A 20,854-nucleotide genomic window follows, 5' to 3' on the forward strand; every position below is an offset into this window, starting at 1 on the left:
ACATAATGTATGGAAATGTCACAAGTAACTTAATAGCACTTGGTTGATCAAAACTACACATGAGTCATTAGTCATCTCTTGTCATCTGGATGCAGCCTTCATTCTTAAAGGATTATTTTATGGCTCTGTGGCTAGCAGAAGCCACATTTACGTAGCCCAGTTGCATGCAAACACTCATTATATGGAAAGGTTAGCCTCAAAAGTAGAGTTTGGCATGGTGTTTGTTTGGGCTGGAATTCGTTGTGGTTTAACAATGGCTAGTCGCCAGTTTAATCGAGCTGCCGGAGGCTGTATTACAGCATGGAAGCCTGAGTTACCTTTATGGAAGGTTTGATGTGGCCATTGTTATAAGCGCCAGTGCTTTTCTAAACTAATCACAGAGGGGGAATTATTCTCATAAGAATGCAGGTTACTGTAAGCTACTGAAAAACAAATGTTCAATTTAAAAAAATAAAATAAATAAATGAAACAATTAAATGTGACTCAGAGTTATAAAAAAAACACACCAAATGCAAGAGGAAAACAGTTTTTATAGTTGCATGTTATAAAATGTCACAGCTCAACTCCGTGTATTTGTAAATATAAAACCAATCTATAAAACAAGTGCAATAGAGACATCCCAGATGTCGCTTTCTTGTAATGAGTTAAACCATACTTAAAAAAAAAAAAATATCAAGGCTAGTAAAGTCTGTTTCACCATTAAGACTTCCTCTTAATTAATCTGAACAGTTTGTGCAGTCTTCTTTTAACTTTTCATCTCAGATACTTAGAAAGTGTTAAAGTTTCAACAAGACAAATGTATTTAAGGAGTCTATTCATTATGTTATCGAGCAGAACCCTATAATTAACATTCACCATTGCTCCAACGCAGAGGCAGCTGATCCAAACATCATTGGTCTCCCCGAACGGTTTCACTGCTCCTTTCAGAGCAGTGATTCGAAAGGATCACTCTTCACAACCTGGGGCTCCTTCCAATAGGGAAGTAGTGGGGTGTGTGCCGTGTGCGGGAGCAAATGCCATCTGTAGATAGCAGTCAAGCTCCGAAAATATTGTATTTGCAGAGCTTGATGAAATTAGGTCCCCATACTAGTGTATGGGGATAGTGGGCCACATAGGGAGCGAAAGTTAAGCAGGAGATATCTGTAATAGCTCCTGCTTTATCTTTTTGATGACTGGCCCCTAAATTGAATGTAAAATGTTAATTTTCGCCTGCATTTGTAGAAACTAAGTGATAATGAATAGACCCCTTTGTCAGAAGTCCAATTTTGTTTAATCTATTTGTAAACCGTGTGCAAATCAGGGCAACAATGCAAACAAGGTGCATCTCCTGCTGTGACCAATACCACTATATCTGTCACTTTTATAAAGTGCTTGAAAACTGATCATGAATGTGATCTTTTATCTTAGACGTAACATATGTAGTATTCTATACCCTACCCAGGGACGGCATTACCAAAGTAGCACGGCAAGTGGCAGCTTTGTGGCCTCGGTTGGCCCTCGGGGATTCAGATAACCTCCATCTTTCATCTTGCTCTTTTCATTGACTGAATGTGGTGGGCATAGGGGGCAGGGGACTCTGATGTGCTCAATATTTGATTTTTGGTCATCCCATGCATTCCTGCCACCTGATATAAGTGACATGCAGTGCAGTGAGAACATGAGATATGGAGAGAATGTCCTCACATAACTTGCTGTGGGGTGCATTGCCAGGCCCCTTAGCAAAATTGCAATGCTGTAATAGCCTCCCAAGCTCCCTGCTGAGATCTGCATGTGCCATTCATGTATGCCTGGGGGTCCTCAGAGGGGTAGGCCCTCATCTCTCCTGAAACCTATAGTGTAGTGGCCACACTACCTGCACTCATGGTAGTACCATCACCATGTGTTCTCTACACCACATTATCCAGTGTATTTGCAATGTTCCAGTGTTGCAACTAACAGAGATAATTTGTTGGTTATTTAATTTTGTCACTGTTATCAAATGACATGGATGTATTTGTCCTACTGGACATGTCTCACTGCTCATGCTTTATGAAAGGGACTATTAAACATCACTATACTATATTTTATTAAGAAATATATTATTACATATGTAGTACTCTTTCAGTTTGTTCAACATACAGTGAAATTGCATTATTCTGTTCTTGTAAGTTGATGGGGCACAAATTATTTGGCTCAGGCCCCCCAACTTTCTAGAGCCAACACTAATTCTACTGGACCATGCTTGTTTGTGCATTTTGCAAATAAAAAGAATGAGGTGTAATGTTTTTTAAAATACATTTTGCTACAGGTGTCTTTGTGTATACATTGTTGGAAAAAGATCTTTTTCAAATATGTATGTGAACATAGCGTATAATCTTTTTTCCCTGAAGCTGAAGTTATTTTGTAAACAATATCTCTCCCTTCCTGTGTCTGACATATCATGTCCTCTATTAGACCATCCCTGATTTCCAGCCATCCTACAAATGAAGCTGCTTATTTAGGACACAGATTGCAATGTCCGCTCATTGTGCTGACAGACTGCATACAAATCTCATCTCCACAAATGGCCCCCAGGAACCTGATATACAGCCTGACCTTTGGATTCCTTGTTTATTTCTGCTTCCCCTCCTGTGTCACCCCCAAAAGAATGCTAATATTATTAACACCTTATTTGCTGACGTACGCCCCATGCCATCTGTATTTGATGCAGCATTACAAAAAGCATGACATGATAATGGGTTACAGGTCCCATTATTAAAGGCCATCAGGTAATGGTTAAAGAAAGATTGTTCATTGCAAAGCACATCCCGCAGTAGCCTTGATTGTCTATTGTGTGTACTGCCAATTACCATATTTCCACAACAGTCTTCTGGTGCTTGATTATTTTTAACAGCACTTATATTGATGAGTGGTCACGGGATAGTCATCACATGGAAGAATCACATACATGTTTATAGAAACATCCCAATATGAACAAGCCTCCTCCCACAGAAGGACAATGTGTTATAGTGTTATAAACACAGGCTCTGGCCTTATTACTCCTTGTTGGCATTTAATCATTTACAGAACATTTGGACTCCAATGACAAAATCAATCACAGGTAAATAAATTAAGTGATAGGCTATCTAAGCACAAATTATACTTATATACAGTATATACTGTATCACACTCACCCCCTCCTCAGAGAAGAATGCAGGATCCGCGCTCAGGATAATCAGCAAAGAAAGTAGATTTACTAAATGGCAGCAGAGGCCCAACAACTTGTTTCAAAAGCTCCAATGTACCCTGACGAAAACTGCATTGGAGCAGTTTGAACAGGCTGTTGGGCCTCTGCTGCCGTTTTGTACACTTTGTTTGTGATGGAACTTTAATAAATCTACTTTTTTTGCTGATTTTGTGTGATATACAGTGGCGTAACTAGTGAGGGTTGGACGGACTGGGGGGTAGCTCACCGGCCGCAGCCCAGGTCCGTTGTTTTAGTTAGTTTAGTGTGGACTTTACTAGTGCGGGCCGTACTACCCAGTAAAACAAACACAACACCACCGGCGCCAAGTAGTACACTCGTTCTACCCAATGGCTGTGTTTTGTTTTAGCAGCCAATGAGAATCAGACAGATTCTCATTAGCTGCTGCATACACGGCCGGAGCCGGGCTGGAGCTCACTCATGAGCTCCGCCTTCCGGCTCTCGCAGTGGATGAAGGGAGAGACGTCATGACGTCTCTCCCATAGTGCCGAGCAGGAGGACAGAGGAGCGGACGGCGGCAGGCGCAACAGCGGGGAGTCAGGTAAGTATTGTGTTTTGTTTTGTGTGTGTCTTTGTGATATATGCAATGGGCACTGCATAGGGGGGACCACTACTAAGGGCACTGAATAAGAACACTACTGGGGGCACTGTATAAGGGGCACTGCATTGAGGGGACCACTACTGAGGGCTCTGTATAAGGGGCACTGTATAAGGGGCACTACTGGGGTTACTGTGTAAGGATCACTATTGGGGCACTGCATGGGGGGGCACTACTGGGGGCACTGAATAAGAGGCACTACTAGGGGCACTGCATAGGGGGACCACTTCTGGTGGCACTGTATAAGGGGCACTACTGGGAGCACTGCATAGGGGGACCACTACTGGGGGCACTGCATAGGGCAACCACTACTGGGGGCACTGCATAGGGGGACAACTACTGGGGGCACTCTATAAGGGGCACTACTGGGGGCACTGCATAGGGGGGCCACTACTGGGAGCACTGTATAAGGAGCACTCCTCAAAAGTATAAGGGGCTCTTGAAGATTAGGGTGGCGCTTCCGGCCACCGAGAAAAGTTGGAGAGTCTCCCGACTGGCCACCAGTTGCCCGCAAACCCCAGGACCCCCCAGCACCCCCACAAACACACCCGCAGTGGAGGGGGGTTAGCATGATGCAATTTGCGCTGAATCCCATCATCTTGGCCCTGTCCACTGCTTTACAATGCCAGTAGTCTCGGCATTGTGCCCATGCCTCCCGAAGCATGTATCATACTCGCCAGAATGTCGGCAAGTATGATACATACATTGGTCTCCACTTAAATTATTGCATAGCACGTTAAGTCTGATTCAGATTATCACAGTAGTGCAATGTTTATTGATCTGCGCATGCACAGAGGTCACACTACACATGTGCAGAGCCTGATCTGCAATCTTGGTCGCAGTGCCCCACAGCCGCAGCATGATTGACGGAGGTCATTCTACATGCCACCCCCATTTTGTAGTCTCATCAAGATTACTTGGTCCCGATTGAGGAGTTCCATCACCCATTCTGAGTAAGCAAAGACTTGGGCGATGTCTACGTGCATCATGACCGTTGGTCATAATGGTGCTCCGATGCTGCGTCTTCGGACGCAGGAATCAGAGCTGGGATGCTGGCAGGAGGAATCTTTTTCCTTCAGACGCCACCTGCAGACATTAGCATAATTTTGCAGTAGCAGCTGCGACAATAACCACAGCTGTTACTGCTTACCATGATAGTCTGAATCAGGCCCATTAAAGGTATTTACTGTATATATATATTTTCTTTAATTTCCCAGTAATATTGCATTGAATGCTATCCCGCTTACAGTTCCCCTTTAATAGCTTGCTCTTTTATACATTGTTACATTCAAAAGTGGAAAGTTTGCCAGACATTCACCTTTGCCGGTTTTGGAGGGTGAATAGCTGCCATGCCATCTGTCATCTATATTATGACGGAATCTGTATAATGAGTGGTGTGGTGGAGCAGGTGCATTGTTTAAATGCGAACATGTCAGAGTGTAAACAGGACTTATTAACACTTAAAGGGAGGAGACATGTAGCAAAACAAATGACAGGAGACACCCCCTGATGTTAAAATATAACAAACAGCTTGCGTGGCATGTCCTATCATCATGCATTTTCTCTATCAAATATTATAATAAAGTGCAGACTGGAAAAATAGATTATCATGGACTAGACACCTAACACTCCAGCAACTGAATATGATAATGTGATGTAAGTAAAAGGCACCAAGCCTAAGCTGTAATCAATCTTTGGAAATGCTGTATGATTCCACAAGAATGAGGTTTTGTGTGGTACAGGTCATTCACAGAGGTGCAAAGTTGCAGCAATGCCATCTCTGCGCTCCATTTTTGCTATGCCATTCTGCACTATGGGCTTGATTCAGCAAAGATCGCAATTGCAAAGCTGCACGCAGGCTATAGATATGATGTATGCACGCAGGCAGCTTTGCAATTCCATCCTTGCTATTATGCAAATGCAGCAGGAGGTGTATGACACCACCTGCTGCATTTGCGATCCCAGCACAGCCTCTGCCAGTCAATCAGGCAGAGGCATTGAAGGGTCTGCATGCGACCACGCAGGACCCATCCTGCACACTTGCAGAATGGGTCCTGCTCACGCGCAGATCCCAATAATCAAGAATCTGAGATAAACAAGTGCACTGCTGAATCAGGCCCTATATTTGTAGATGTATTGTTTTTGAATAGTGTTGGGACAGCATGGTCAACTAATTCTGCTGTCCTTATGTACTACTGTTATCCTGGTGTCACTGCCAAATATAGTGTGGCACCTGTAGTCCCACTATAAAGAAAATATAAAAAAAAATAACAGGATGCGCACACCGAATGTGTTAACCCTAATGTCTGGGCATACTGGCATTTGTGGTTCTACAAGTGGGGCAGGCTTGCTATGACCTGTAATTTCACTATAAAGAACAATATTATTTTTTACATTTTGCACAATTACCCCCCGCATCCAATGCCACAAAGGATGCGGAGAAGAGCCCTGAGCTTTAAACCAGGGCTGGTTGATTCTTAGCCAGTTTGGGGCTATTTTTACTTTTATTATGACAGGGGGACCCTACTATAGTGTAAGCCCCCTGGCTGGTTCAGTCTGGTTCTGGTTCTGGTTACTGGAAAACTTGTGTGAGCCCATGCCGGTTTTCCTCCTGATTTTCCAGTACCAGACCGGGCTCACAGGTCTAAGGCTAGTTTTGCTTTTGGGGGAGGAACCCCTTCGCAATTTTTTTTTAATTAACAATTTTTTACACTTTAAAACCCCAAAGCCTGCACAGATCATATTGATCAGGCAAACCCGGGGTTCACAGGAAGGTCTATTTATTTCTTCTATTCTGATGTGACTTTGATGTGATTTCTATTCTTGTCTATGTAAACCAGTCTGATGATCTAATGAAGTCTCTTGTCATCTAAAGTCGTGTTTGATATGCGATTTCAATGCGAGTTTTAGGGGGATATCGCAGAAAAAGCACAAATTTACCAAACATTATTCTTAAATTGACCGCCTAGTTTTTTAAAAATCATTTTAGGGACTTAAAAATATGCTTGCACCCATTGATGGGCATAGTTATTTTTCCCCCAAAAAATTGCTAAATGCTCTTCTACATCACCTTCTTCAAAGTCGCATTTATGCACCTGCTGCGGCTATTTAAAAACCTGACTTCCCTTCTGCATGCAAAACGGGGGTACCCATAGTGATCCCCCATTTTTGGACATCTTTAGGGGGGTCTCAGGATGATTTCCCGAAAATTAAAGATTTTTTTTGCCGAACCAAGTTTCGTCGGGTCCCGTTTTTGCGTCCTTTTAAATTGGATATGGGGAATATCGGGCACGCGCGTGATACTTTCCGCCTGGAAAACAGGCGAAGGAGGCAAAAAGTCCAGCAGGAGAAAAGTCTGGACTTTTTCACCTCAAATTGAATATGGGCCCAAGACGCACATTCGAGTGAAAAAGATGCAAAAAAGACATTCAGCGCAAGACGATTTGCACAGGACTGTGGCGATAGTGTATGAGGACACATCTATATTTAGCAACTAGCACTAATAAACGGAGAGTTTATAGCTTATTTCTTTATATGATAAATCCCTGAAATTATTGCATATACAATAACCTGTAACAACTAATTGTCAATTGCCTTCTATGATTTATATAGTGCAATTAAAACAATGAAAGTAAATATTTGATTGTTCACTGTGTGTTTTTGCACGTTATTGATTAAAACCCATTTAAACACTACACACGGTCAGATTTTTCCTTCAGATATGAACGATCATTCATATCTGAAGGAAAATATGACATATCTGACATGCCTGAACGATGGACGATCAACGATGCGCGTTCCCGTTTGTCAGATAACGATATCTGACATCTGATGGGTTTGCAGTCAGACTTGGACGATTCCATTCATTTTAATGCAGTCAAAAATCGTTCAATCGTTCAATCGTTCAGTCGTTCATCTGACAAATCTGACAAGTCTGACAAATCTGACCGTGTGTACGCTCCATAAGCTGCATACACACACAACGATTTTTTTAATGAACGATTTTATGAACGATTTTTATGAACGATTTTCTGTCAGATTATTGGTGCATACACACGATCAGATTTTTCCTTCAGATATGAACGATAACGATTTAAAAATCGTTCAGTCGTTCATATCTGAAGGAAAATCGTTCATATCTGACATGCCTGAACGATGGACGATCAACGATGCGCGTTCCCGTTTGTCAGATAACGATATCTGACATCTGATGGGTTTGCAGTCAGACTTGGACGATTCCATTCATTTTAATGCAGTCAAAAATCGTTCAATCGTTCAAATCGTCCAAATCGTTCAGAACTTTGGTAAAATCGTTCAAATCGTTCAAATCGTTCAATCGTTCATCTGACAAATCTGACAAATCTGACCGTGTGTACGCTCCATAACTGTCAGATTTTTTAATGTGTAATGAACGATTTTTATAAACTACAAACGATTTTTGCATATTCCCTTAATGAAAATCGTTGAGTTGACAAGTCTGACTGAACTACAAACGACAAACTACAAACGTGAACGAGCATGAACGATAATCGTTCATCGTTTGACTCAGAAAGTGAACGATTTTTGCAAACGATTATCGTTAAATTACATCGTTTAACGATAATCATTAAAAAAATCGTTGTGTGTGTATGCAGCTTATGGGCCAAATGTAATAGGGTGAGAGTTTAGAAAAGTGAGAGTTTCTGACACTTTTTAAACTTTGCCAATGTAATAGAGTCCAAAAACAAAGTAACAGAGCGAACTTGCATGTTTTTTAGACTTAAAAAACTCTCAAGATTTAAAATCTCATTCAGATGTTTTCCCATTTTGAAGATAAAACTCAACCAATGTGAGAGTTTACTGCTAAACTCTCACATTTTCTAAACTCTCACCCTATTACATTTGGCCCTATATTGGGTTGGGGAAAGATTTAGTTAATCCCGAAACTACATATGGGGCCTTATTCAGAGTTGGAAGCAAACAGAAGGGAAAATTAGTTTGAAAAAAGTGGCTTGGTGCATCTGAAACACAAAGCAAATAGAATTTTGTTATATGGTTAGTAACACTATAAAATACATTTGCAGACTTCCCCTTTCCCTTTTATTTATGAATCGTGAAGGCTCCACCCAGGGGTGAAAAAAGCCGCCCTGTTCTCGGGTGAAGGGGGCATGTCCTAATCACGGGAGGTGTGCCCACGCCCCCCTAGTGGGAAAAAACCTTTGTGCACTTACCCCCACAGGCAGAGGAGACTGCTGCTGCTGCTGAAGCGAACAGTCTCCCACTGCAGTGCAGCCCAGCACAGCACATACGCTGCTGTGTGCTGGGCTGCCTGTGCGGGAAGAGAGAGGGGGGCCGCGTCAGACCCGGGCCCCTCCAGCAAGCCCGGGCCCAGGTAATTAGTAATGGTTCCCCCCCTCTCTGTGTCCCTGCTGGCTCCACTCAAGCTGATCGATAGTGGGGCACACATTTTCTACGGATGGTCACCCCTCTAGTGACAGATGAGCTTCTTTGTTCAAGAGCCGTGAGATTAGAAGAACCTAATCCATTGTGTTTCAGGTGGGTACAATCAAGCTGGGGTGGGTATTGTTGCTTACCCCGATGACCAAATTTGAATAGTATGTTTGCAATCGCTTTTCCTACACCACCAACTTTATGGAAGTGATAAATAATATAGGACCTTCTTCCTGCCAGATATGGTGCTGTGCTTTTATTTTGTTTGGTTAATATGTCTATATCTGAGATGCAAATGATTTTAACAAGGTAAGCTATCATACTTCTGAAGAAGCTGGATGTTTTTTATCCAGCGAAATGCGTTAAGTTTGTGACCATTCATCTAATGACTGGATTCTGGACAATATTTCCTGTGATGTGGACCTAAAAGTGTGAGCATCTGGACCTTCATTTTTCCCTTTTGCCTGGACAGCGTTAACTCAGCCACAAGTGGATATTTGCTATTGCTCTGCCTGGACTCTGAAAATTACAGCTACAAGTGGATACTTGCTACAGCCCTTTGACAGATGGATGGCACGCTAAGTGGACTGTCTACTTTGTATCAATCACTTGGTAACTATTGGCTGTTTATGAACTAAGGGCTCAATTCAGACCCGCTCGCTAGGATGCGTTCGCACTCAACTGTTTGCATTCTGCGCATGCGTACACGAACTAGTCCATGCGATCAGGAAGCGTTAGCCACCTCGCTAGAATGAGTGATAGGACGAGCCGTTTGTGGGTGGTGACAGGGGATGTTTGATGAAAATGGGGGAGTGGTGGTGCAAATGCAGGCTTGCCTGAGCATCTTATCGCCGTTTCAGAGGTGTGCATAATTAAGACACAGAGTCATAGTACATGTCATATGGTTGAAATTCACACTGAAGCACTCGCAGTGCTTGCGGTAGGGTATGGTCAGCCACAAGTTCTGCGAATGCATCCGATGGTACTCGATGTTACCGATGGTTGCATACCCATCCTGGAGATGACGTGTATAAGTGGGCGTCTTAATACAGGCTGCTGGGTGTCTACATACACACCGCGATCACACGCCAAGACATAGTGGGCGTGCTAATGCCTTGCCGTGCGATTACGGGATTTGCATACTTTTACTGCGTATAAACTCATCTAGCGAGCGGGTATGAATCAAGCCCTAAGTCTATTGGGAGCACTATATATATATATATATATATATATATATATTATACCTTTCACTTGGCTAAATCGGCTGCAGATGAACTAAGGGCCTGATTCAGACCCGGACTTGCGTATGCAAATTCAGCTAAGGGACGGCAGGTGATCGCACGGCAAGGCACAAGCACGCCCACTATGTCTTGGCGTGCGATCACTTTGTGTATGCAGACGCCCACCAGCCAGAGCTGGATTTAGACCTCATGGGGCCCTAGGCAAGATACTAGTTTGGGGCCCCCTCCCGCAAACAATCCATAGTCCTATATCTGAGTTCCTGATTCATGCCCTTACATAATTTTTTTGTTTTTCCTCCCTATATTCAACTTTTTAAAGCTTTGAACGCTACGGACATCAAAACATTAAAATGGAAAATGAAAACACAGTGCAAAAATAATGTGCAAATATAATATGTATGTCTCAATGGGAATCATCCATTTCTCATATATATATATATATATATATATATATATATATAATATATATACATACATACATATATATATATACACGTACAGTATATATAATCTATTGACATTGTAAAAACTGTGCATATATCCAGTAGGTATCACTAGGTCAAGTCTTGACCTAGTGACACCTACTGGAAACATACTGTTTTGACGACATCACGCGGTACTCGAGCAATGCTCCTTTGGGAGCGCTGTGATCGGGGGAATTATTCAGGCAAAGGGGCCCTTGCACGGGCCCCTTGTCTCCTGCCGGGCCCTAGACGAGCGCCTAGGATGGAAAGTGGGAAATCCGGCCCTGCCACCAGACTATCTTTATCCTCCCACTAGCGCACGTCATCTTCAGGAAGTGTATGCAACCATTGGTACATCAGGTTCCATCAGAACTGACCGCAGCGCTTGCGTTTAACTGTACCCTACCACAAACACTGCGAGCACTTCAGTGTATAATTCAACCAGGTGACGTGTACTATAACGCTGCCTGTTAATCATGCACGCCTCTCAAACTGCGTTAAGATGCTCAGGCACACCTGAGTTCACACCTCCACTCCCCCATTTCCAGTGGCCTGCCCCTGTTACCACCCACAAACGGCTTGACCTGTCAGTCATTCAGCTGGGCTGTCTCTGCTGGCCGAGCGATTGCTTTCCGATTGCTTGCACTAGTTCTCACACGCGCACTGCAATGCATACGCATGCACACTTTGTAAAACATCGCTCGCTCCGAGCGATCACTTGCTAGCGAATGGGTCTGAATCAGGCCCTAAGTCCTACGGGAACATGTCCGATCATCATTCCAGTATTCCACACTAGGCTAGATACTCGGTTCGTGTATCAATAACAATAGATGTTTTTTATTTTATAGCTTCTTTTTATTCATGTTCAATGTTATATAAAATAAATGTCATTGATGTTTTATAAATAATGCATCCGTTTCTCACTATTTAAACATAGTATACTATTGTATCCTTAGCGCTGGTTCACCTATTTAAGCCATCATACTTAAGTGTCTTTTAGCCAGTCTTAACCCCTTGTTTGGAGTTATCCTTGGGACTCTCTACTTCCAGCAGGACTTGCACCTCAGCAATACAGACTGCAGTCAGGAAAGTAGTTAGGCACTCATTCAGAGGCACTCGCAAGAAGCGAGCGCACGTTCTGAGTGAGGGCGGCCGCTTCTATTTTTAAATGCGGCCTCCTGGTCGCTAGCGACCGACCAGGTTGATGGTCGCGATGGTCAAGACCATCGCGACCATCGGGGCTTGCAACGAAACCCTAAGGTTGGGTCTCGGCCACCGCAAGCCCCAGGGAGCTCCCTGCTCTGATCGAGCAGGAAGCTCCCCACTGACATCACTGTTGATGTCACTACGGCCGCCCACAAAACGGCAGGCGTTCCTCCGTTTGTGAAACCACTCCCCCCGCCCCGTCTACAAAATGGGCTGAGCTGTCGATCAACATCGACAGCCGGCCCTTTGTAGTGAGCTCCGGAGCGAGAGAGAAACTCTCTCGCTCTGGGGCTTGCGCACGCGCAGTGCGGCCGCTGCGCGTGCGCAGGGGATAAACATCGACCCGGTTGCGAGCGCTCAGCGCTTGCGACCGGGTCTGAATGAGGACCTTATTGCTTATAGCAGAAGGACAAAACATGTATTGACACTGGGAAATACCAAACAAACAGTTTCAGTGATGGATCAATTTCACTGAGAATATTTACATTTGTTTGACTTTTTTTTTACTTTTGGTGCATAAAGTGGATAGTATAGCAAGATAAAAATATTCTCGTAGTGCAACCCCATAAAGTTACCTGTAAAGTAATGAGGAAGGTAGTGCTTATTTTAAGTTGCAAAGTACTTTGCTCCCCAAGGCCACATTTGCTGCATTACCACCCAATTAGTTTCCTCTATACTGCAATACTCCCAGCCTCACCACCCCATTTAAATGTATTCTACAAGTATTTAAAAAAGCAATTGAAATGTATACACACATCAGTTACATGATGAACCATGGAGCACATACTTCCCAACCAGACTGATTTCAGCAGGACAGACCCTATTTGAGGGCTCTCTCCATCTGTCACTATCAGAACAGAGTTGTCCCGATTGCTGGGCAGTTGGAAGGTATTTACATTGATCACAGCTCTATATAGTCCATAAAAGTGACAATTGAAAGCGCACATGCCATCTACATAAAATAGAGGCAGCTGTTTTGTGAACTGAATCAATATTATGCACAAATATTTATGCAAATGTTTATTACTGGGCATGCGCCACAGCTGCAGTACTGTTTCCAACGATGGTGCCGTGGCTTTGGTCGCAGTGCCCTGGACTCCACAGCCTGTAGACAGGCTGTGGCTGTAAAGGAGCAGGGATGGCAGCAGGGAACATTTGACAAAACAAGGGCATGACAGACCCATTTTGTAGGCATGTCAAGGCCAGTGTCTATATCTTCTGATGCTGATTTACTGGCCTCTGTAGCAGAGTCCTTAGGGTTACTCAGATGCCTGATGGTGATCCGATGCTGCAAGTATTTAAAAAACAATAGGGAAAACGATGGGAGTTCCTAAGCAGTGGTTACGAGGTGACCTGAAGACGTGAATGTAAAAGAATCTCTCGTGGGTGTGTGATGTGAGTGTCGCTGGTGTGTCAGTGAAAGCTACTGCTTTCCCAGACGCAAAACCACTTCCATAGAAGCCATGATCAGACAGAGAAACTGTGACGATGGTGCATGAGATGATGTGCTGATGGTAGTGTGTCAAGAACCCCCGGCAGTGTTACATGGGGCACAGAAAGTGGGCATCTCAGGGCTTGCACATTTCGGTGCATACTAGAACATAAGTGGCAGGCTGAAACTAGCATTTACGTATTATCGCTCTTGTGACTCAAGCAAGAGATGCTAGACCGGATGCAGCAGCATCCATCTCTGAATCAGGCCATACTGTATGTCTCTATTTAATATTGTCCTATATCTGCTTCCTATTGGGAATAATATTAAGTTGATTTATATGTCATATGTGTATGGAATTCAGATGACCTAATCATATTATACAGCTAAACTGCCCACTAATAATAGGGTGATGACAAAGCTTAGCTCTCCAGGGGCACCAACACCTGGTGTTTGTTATACATATTAGAGTAGGAAGTGCTTCTTATTATAATGAGATCATTGCCATCTCCCACTGTATGGTATGTCCACAACAATAATCTTCCAGCCAGATGTAGGTCTTAATTGATTAATAAACCAAAATAACCATAAGGTGCTGTAAATTGGTCCATGTCTGATCTAGCTCCTTAAGGATGGCCATTGATGGTTAGCAAACATTAATGCTTTGCCACCGGTGGTCAATGGTTTTGTCATCAATGGCAGAGATCTGATGGTTCTCTGGCATTGATGGCAGAGAGGCAGGGTTGTTTTTTATTCTTTCCACAGTGCAAGGAGTATAAAGCTTAGCCCTGTCCCCAAATTTCCCCACTCAGCCTTGCCCCTTCCTTGTTTGGACCCCCATTCACCATGTCACAGAGCAGGGATGAACATCAATTGGTCAAACCATTGATGATTTCCCATCAATGGTTTCATGCCATCAATTCTAAGCAACCTTCCAGCGACCATCTCTACCACTCCTCCAGCTGCTTGTTCCTATGATGTGTGCCTCCTGCTGGCCCTGGCCACCCTTGATCACATGATTGATTTGTCAATGCATTTTCATTTGCTGAGGAGCTGATCCATGACAAACAGTTTACTAGTAGCTGCCAGTGGCTCCATTGTTGAATCACTGAGTAATTCAACAACAGAGCAAACAGACACTCACATCAGTTCATCAATAAAGATGCAGCCCATGCAGTACATTTAGTCAGTATGAGTTTACAGGTGGTCACATGCCCACCACCTTGTGGTATAGTGCTATGACTCTGTGGGGCCCTCAGATATATCCGTGGCCCCCTGCCTGGGCAGTCATCCCTTGATCTGCACATCCTTAATATTGTGAATTCTGGAAGCACCACACTGCCCCTTGAGTTCTGCCACCTATACCCGGTATGTATAGCCTTTTCACAAATCCAGGACTTAGATATTTGAGTCATTTGTAATAGCAAATGGTTCTATGTCCAAATGACATTGCTTTATTGACTAGTAATTGTCCTTTCTGGCTGCCCTATGTTGTATCATCCTAGGAAAATTAAAATTTCTCCTCTTCTCTGAAAACAAAGAATTGTCCGATAACACAATGTATTTATTAAAATATCAGGTTGAACTCAATAAATTAAGTAACAAAAGCTAAGCATATTAATTATAACTTAATGTTCATGGGATATACTGTATCAAATGAAATTGATGTCTAATACCCTATCAGGGTGGTGATGATGAGGAAAGGGTGAAGATTACATAGTATTGTTTAAACAAATGGCCTTTCTGTTCTCCTTTACTACAAGGTTAGTTTTTGCTTAACAACTTCATTAACTCTGAAATAGATTTTTCCAATACTGCTCCTTTAATCAACTTTGCAAAGTCAACGGACTCGTGAGAACACCGTTCTCTCTCTTCACAGCCATTTATGCTTTTTCATTGTACCCTTCACAGCACAAAGCCCATCGTTCCCTGGTGCAAAATCTACAGAAGATCAGAGCATCCTCCTACTCACTGATATAAACTTTCATGTACCAGCCAATATGTAAGAAAGGTACAGTACAGAAGGCTGACATGAAATTAATTGTTAATATGGTATGAATTAGAATTGATGTTCTGTTGCCATCTAATTATTTTTCAGACATGCTGGAGACAAGGAAATAGCTTAAATAAAGTGATGAAGGAAGAAAAATAATCGCTAATAAGATTTACAGCTATCTGCCAAATGTGAATCTGAAAGGTCAAGGATCAGATGGGGTCTCAGCCTCCAGGCAAAGGATAACTCTCTATATTAATTTGTATCTAATAAACTAATGCTTGGAAATTTAGAACTAGTTTGATGGTTAAACGTAATCAGTTTGATAGTAATTAACATATTCGCTGCCAATCGTCAGTGGACCTCACTTTAAATTTGTCATTTTACATTTTTGAGTCCCATTCAGATTGCATTGAAAGGGTTTGCTTTTGAGGTTTGCCATTCATTAGAATTAATGGTTATATATTTTTTAAAACTGAATCTCAAATACTACAGTGCTTAAAGTTCGCTATTTGAATGAGTGTTCAAACATGGCCTAACTGGCTGGAAAATGATTGAACCTGTTCAACTTTCTCGAATCCTACTTGATTTTTTTAAGCGATTTAAAATCAAGAAATTCCAGGGAAAGTTCAGATTTAACAACTAGTCAGATGAACTGGATTAAGAATCAATATGGGGATGAGCCAAGCACATCTACAACCTATGTTGGTGTCCTATTTATTGTGTTGCATGTGTATTTTGGAAATGTGTGGTACAGATAGAGGACACTGAGCCAGCTGCTGCTTACCCTTCTGCTTCCTGAGGTGAGGTATAAGGTTTCCCCTCAGAAGATCTGCTGTTGGATATTATGAGGCTGCTGACGTGACTGGGTCAGTGCTGGAGAAGCTAGCACTTTGGTGTACAGTATACTGTGCAGTCATGTCTGCTCTACACAGCAAGTAACTTGTTTACTGCACTTTACCATTGGATATACAGTACAAGGAATCTCACTTCCCATTTAGTTACAGAAAATTCTAATAATAATTCAGTGTAAAGAAAACTTTGATTAAGGAGTATATTTACTAATTATCGGGTTCTAGACTTGATAATTAGAGTTTCTTATTCCGCTAATTGCTGCAATAAGAAATTAACATTCACATGCTATATGTACAGAAATAAAATGATCGCAAAAGCAATCATTCCATGGTACATTTGTGGGAAACTGTGGGAGATATATTATATACAGTAGAATATAGGACACAAAAAACACTAAGCAGACGCTAATAAAGAATTTAAAATATATATCACTTCATCTAAAAAAGCAGCAAAACAATTATGAGCTGTGTGAGCTCAAATACTGCGGCCAAATAATGGTCACTAGATACTAGAAACAGAGATGTGTTTTGCTCTAATTGATAATATATATCTGAAAGATATAAAAATATAAAAGTATAATAGGGATATTGTAGAACCCACACAAAGATTAAGACTTCCCCACTGAGAGGTAAGTTGAATTGAATTATTTTTAATCAGCATCAATCAACATTGATGTTGTGTTTCCGAAGCTAAATCACATATTTACTGTACTAATGGCCTGATTCAGCAAGGAAAGCAACTGTGCGCTCACACGCACCCGGCCGATGTTTGCAATCTGCGCATTAGTATAACAGGCATTGCGCGTGTGCGAACTAAGCGCTGCGAAGGGGAATGCGAATGCAGACAGCATGCAGACCAACTCCCAGTGTTAGACAGGAAGTACCATTTGTGGGTGGTGTTAGGTTGTGGTCGTGCAAACGAAGGCGTGTCAGTGCATTTCAACGCCGTTGCAGAGGCGTGCATAAATTAGGCATTGCAAGACCCAATGCAGTCTGAGCTCTCATTCAGAGGAGTAGCATGGAACCATGGCACCCGGAGAAAGTGCATGTCGTAGCGCCCCCCCTCCCTGTACTCAGCTGTGCCAGTGGGGTATGGCCAGCCTGCGGGCAATACTGAAATGAACAGAAAAACAACAAAGAGTGGCAGTAGCACGCTGGGCAATGAGGTATTGGGGGAATAGAATGCTTTGGTGATACACTATCTGACATTAAGGGGTAGCTCCTTTGCACTGCTTTATGTATAGCACCTAGGATCTGACAGTAAGGAGTAGCTCCTTTGCACTGCTTTATTTATGTATAGCACCTAGGATCTGAAATTTATCTCCTTTGAATCATTGTTATTAGTCAATAGAGCAGATTGTATTATATATTCTGATCATTTAACTTAAACTGACAGAATACATGTGCTAGAGTGAAATTCCACAGGGTGCACAGCTTATTACTGCAATTACTGCCCCAAGCAGTTTTCACTGGAGTGGGAACACCTATGGGAAGCTCCATTCTCAGCTATGCTCCTACATCACAAATATACATTGCACCTATATTAATGTGAGTGCTACTAATCATGTTCTGTCTACCTCCATTATTTCAGGTCTCCTAATACAGTATTTTTTAAAAGATCTTTCAAATAACACTTTGTGGTCATGCCTAGGAACACCTCATTACTTTACATAGCAAAGCAGTGACTTTTTTTAAACTCATACCTGTCAATAAGAAAAGGAGCGGAGAGGGGTGGTGACAGAAGCCAATAAGAAAGGAGAGGAGAGGGGTGGTGACAGAAGCCAATAAGAAAGGAGAGGAGATGGGTGCTGACAGAAGAAAATAAGAAAGGAGAGGAGAGGGGTGGTGACAGAAGCCAATAAGAAAAGGAGAGGAGAGGGGTTGTGACAGAAGCCAATAAGAAAGGAGAGGAGAGGGGTGGTGACAGAAGCCAATAAGAAAGGAGAGGAGAGGGGTGGTGACAGAAGAAAATAAGAAAGGAGAGGAGAGGGGTGGTGACAGAAGAAAATAAGAAAGGAGAGGAGAGGGGTGGTGAAAGAAGCCAATAAGAAAAGGAGAGGAGAGGGGTGGTGACAGAAGCCAATAAGAAAGGAGAGGAGAGGGGTGGTGACAGAAGAAAATAAGAAAGGAGAGGAGAGGGGTGGTGACAGAAGCCAATAAGAAAAGGAGAGGAGAGGGGTGGTGACAGAAGCCAATAAGAAAGGAGAGGAGAGGGGTGGTGACAGAAGCCAATAAGAAAAGGAGAGGAGAGGGGTGGTGACAGAAGAAAATAAGAAAGGAGAGGAGAGGGGTGGTGACAGAAGAAAATAAGAAAGGAGAGGAGAGGGGTGGTGACAGAAGAAAATAAGAAAGGAGAGGAGAGGGGTGGTGACAGAAGAAAATAAGGAAGGAGAGGAGATGGGTGGTGACAGAAGCCAATAAGAAAAGAGAGGAGAGGGGTGGTGACAGAAGCCAATAAGAAAGGAGAGGGGTGGTGACAGAAGCCAATAAGAAAAGGAGAGGAGAGGGGTGGTGACAGAAGCCAATAAGAAAGGAGAGGAGAGGGGTGGTGACAGAAGAAAATAAGAAAGGAGAGGAGAGGGGTGGTGACAGAAGCCAATAAGAAAGGAGTGGACAGCGGTAAAGAGCAGATCCCATGGTAGATAGGGGAGGGAATTAAAGAGGTGAGAAGTGAATGTAATCAATCTAACAGGAAAGGGGAGGTGACAGAAGATGATCACAGAGGAGGGAGGGCCGGAGGGGAGGCAATCTGGGCATCTTGAGGGAGCATGAAATGTAGAAACGGATCTCATATCCGTAACTTATTTAGGATAAGAGCAAACAAACCAAGATAAAACTAACAGGCGGCTGTCATACTGTGCAGCGCTCCATGAATTCCAGAAACCTGAATGGCGCCCTCTGTCCATTTTGGCGCCCGGAGCTCATGCTCCACTGGAACCACCCTCGCTACTCCACTGCTCTCACTGTGTGCAAGAGATGTAGCAAAGACTGCGGGAGAGTCTGGTAAACCAGTAATTGTGCGTATGGTTTCCGATGGTTGTTGATGTTACCGATGTTTCCGCTGTCTTGCTAGATATAGAGGATGCAAGTAAAGTGATGAGTGGTATTATGTAGTGCTGGGCGTCTGCTTTTCCTGCTATTGATTGCTGTGCGTATGCATTCATTAGCATATTCTCGCAGCAGCCGGGTGCGTGCGTACGCACAATTGCATTCCTTGCTGAATCAGGACCTAAGCTAACACTTAAAAATCAATATCACAAAATCATCTGTTAGTAAATGTGTGATTTAGCGCCTGAAACGATATAGATTGTTTTTCAATTGATTAAAATCGACATTTAGTAAATTTATTTACCCATAATATTTGCAAATATCCACCGAAAGCATTTGTTTTCTGGGAATATCCCTTAAATATTACTTGATAAATAGACCCCTTAACATGATACGGCACAGGAAATGAAGATTATACATAGATGTGAAGGGTTTCAAGTTCTTATTTTAAGAATAGTGACACAGGAGAAGCCTCTGACTGCAGAAAACATAGGGCCTGACTCAGCAAGGATCGCTATTCTGCTAATAAGCACGCTACGAGATTGCTAATATTAGCGGTGAAAATATGCAAATGTTTGTATTCGCATTGCGATCACAGCCTACCATAAGGACGCCCACTTCCCCTTTCTCACATCCATATACCTGGGCACCATAGAGAATTAATCGGTAACATCGAGTAACATTGGACCCATAAGCACAGTTAAGGCAGGTCAGACCTCACTCAGGAATTGCTTACTTCAGCGCACGCTATGATCTTTCAGGCTGCGCCTGGTAGCGCAGTGGATAATTTATGCACGCCCCTGCAACGGCTTTGAGACGTACTGGCATGCTTGCGTTCGCCAAACCACTCCCCGTCACCACCCACAAACGGCACTTCCTGTCAATCACTCTGCTATGGGTCTGCGTAGCCTCTGCAGATGCAGTTCCCATCACAATTGCTAGTTCGGGCACGCGCACTGCGATGCATATGCATGCTCGGTGTGAATTAATCTACGAATTGCGTGCGTATCAGCAACCTTGCTGAATCAGGCCCATAGATCGGAAAATAAGCTAATTTTTTCAGTGACTCTTTAAAGCTATATATACTATACACTGCTAGAAAGTTCTATATAGGATCCAGGCCAGTGGCATATCTATAATGGTTGCATGGTGTGCGGGCCAGGGAGGCCCACACCATACATTCTGCACCCATTCAATAAACTTACCTTCTGCAGCAGCTACCTTCAAGTCAGTAGAAATCTCTGTGAAAATGGTGCATGTGTCAATCTCCTGGAGATATGTGTATTAGCGAAATCACCAGGAAAAATGCACTGATGTAATTTTCCTGAAAGTATGCGCATTTGCAGTAAACTCTGGTGCATGCGC

Source organism: Taudactylus pleione, unplaced genomic scaffold, assembly GCF_031769625.1.
Source record: "Taudactylus pleione unplaced genomic scaffold, aTauple2 ptg000016l, whole genome shotgun sequence".
Lineage (NCBI taxonomy): Eukaryota > Metazoa > Chordata > Amphibia > Anura > Myobatrachidae > Taudactylus > Taudactylus pleione.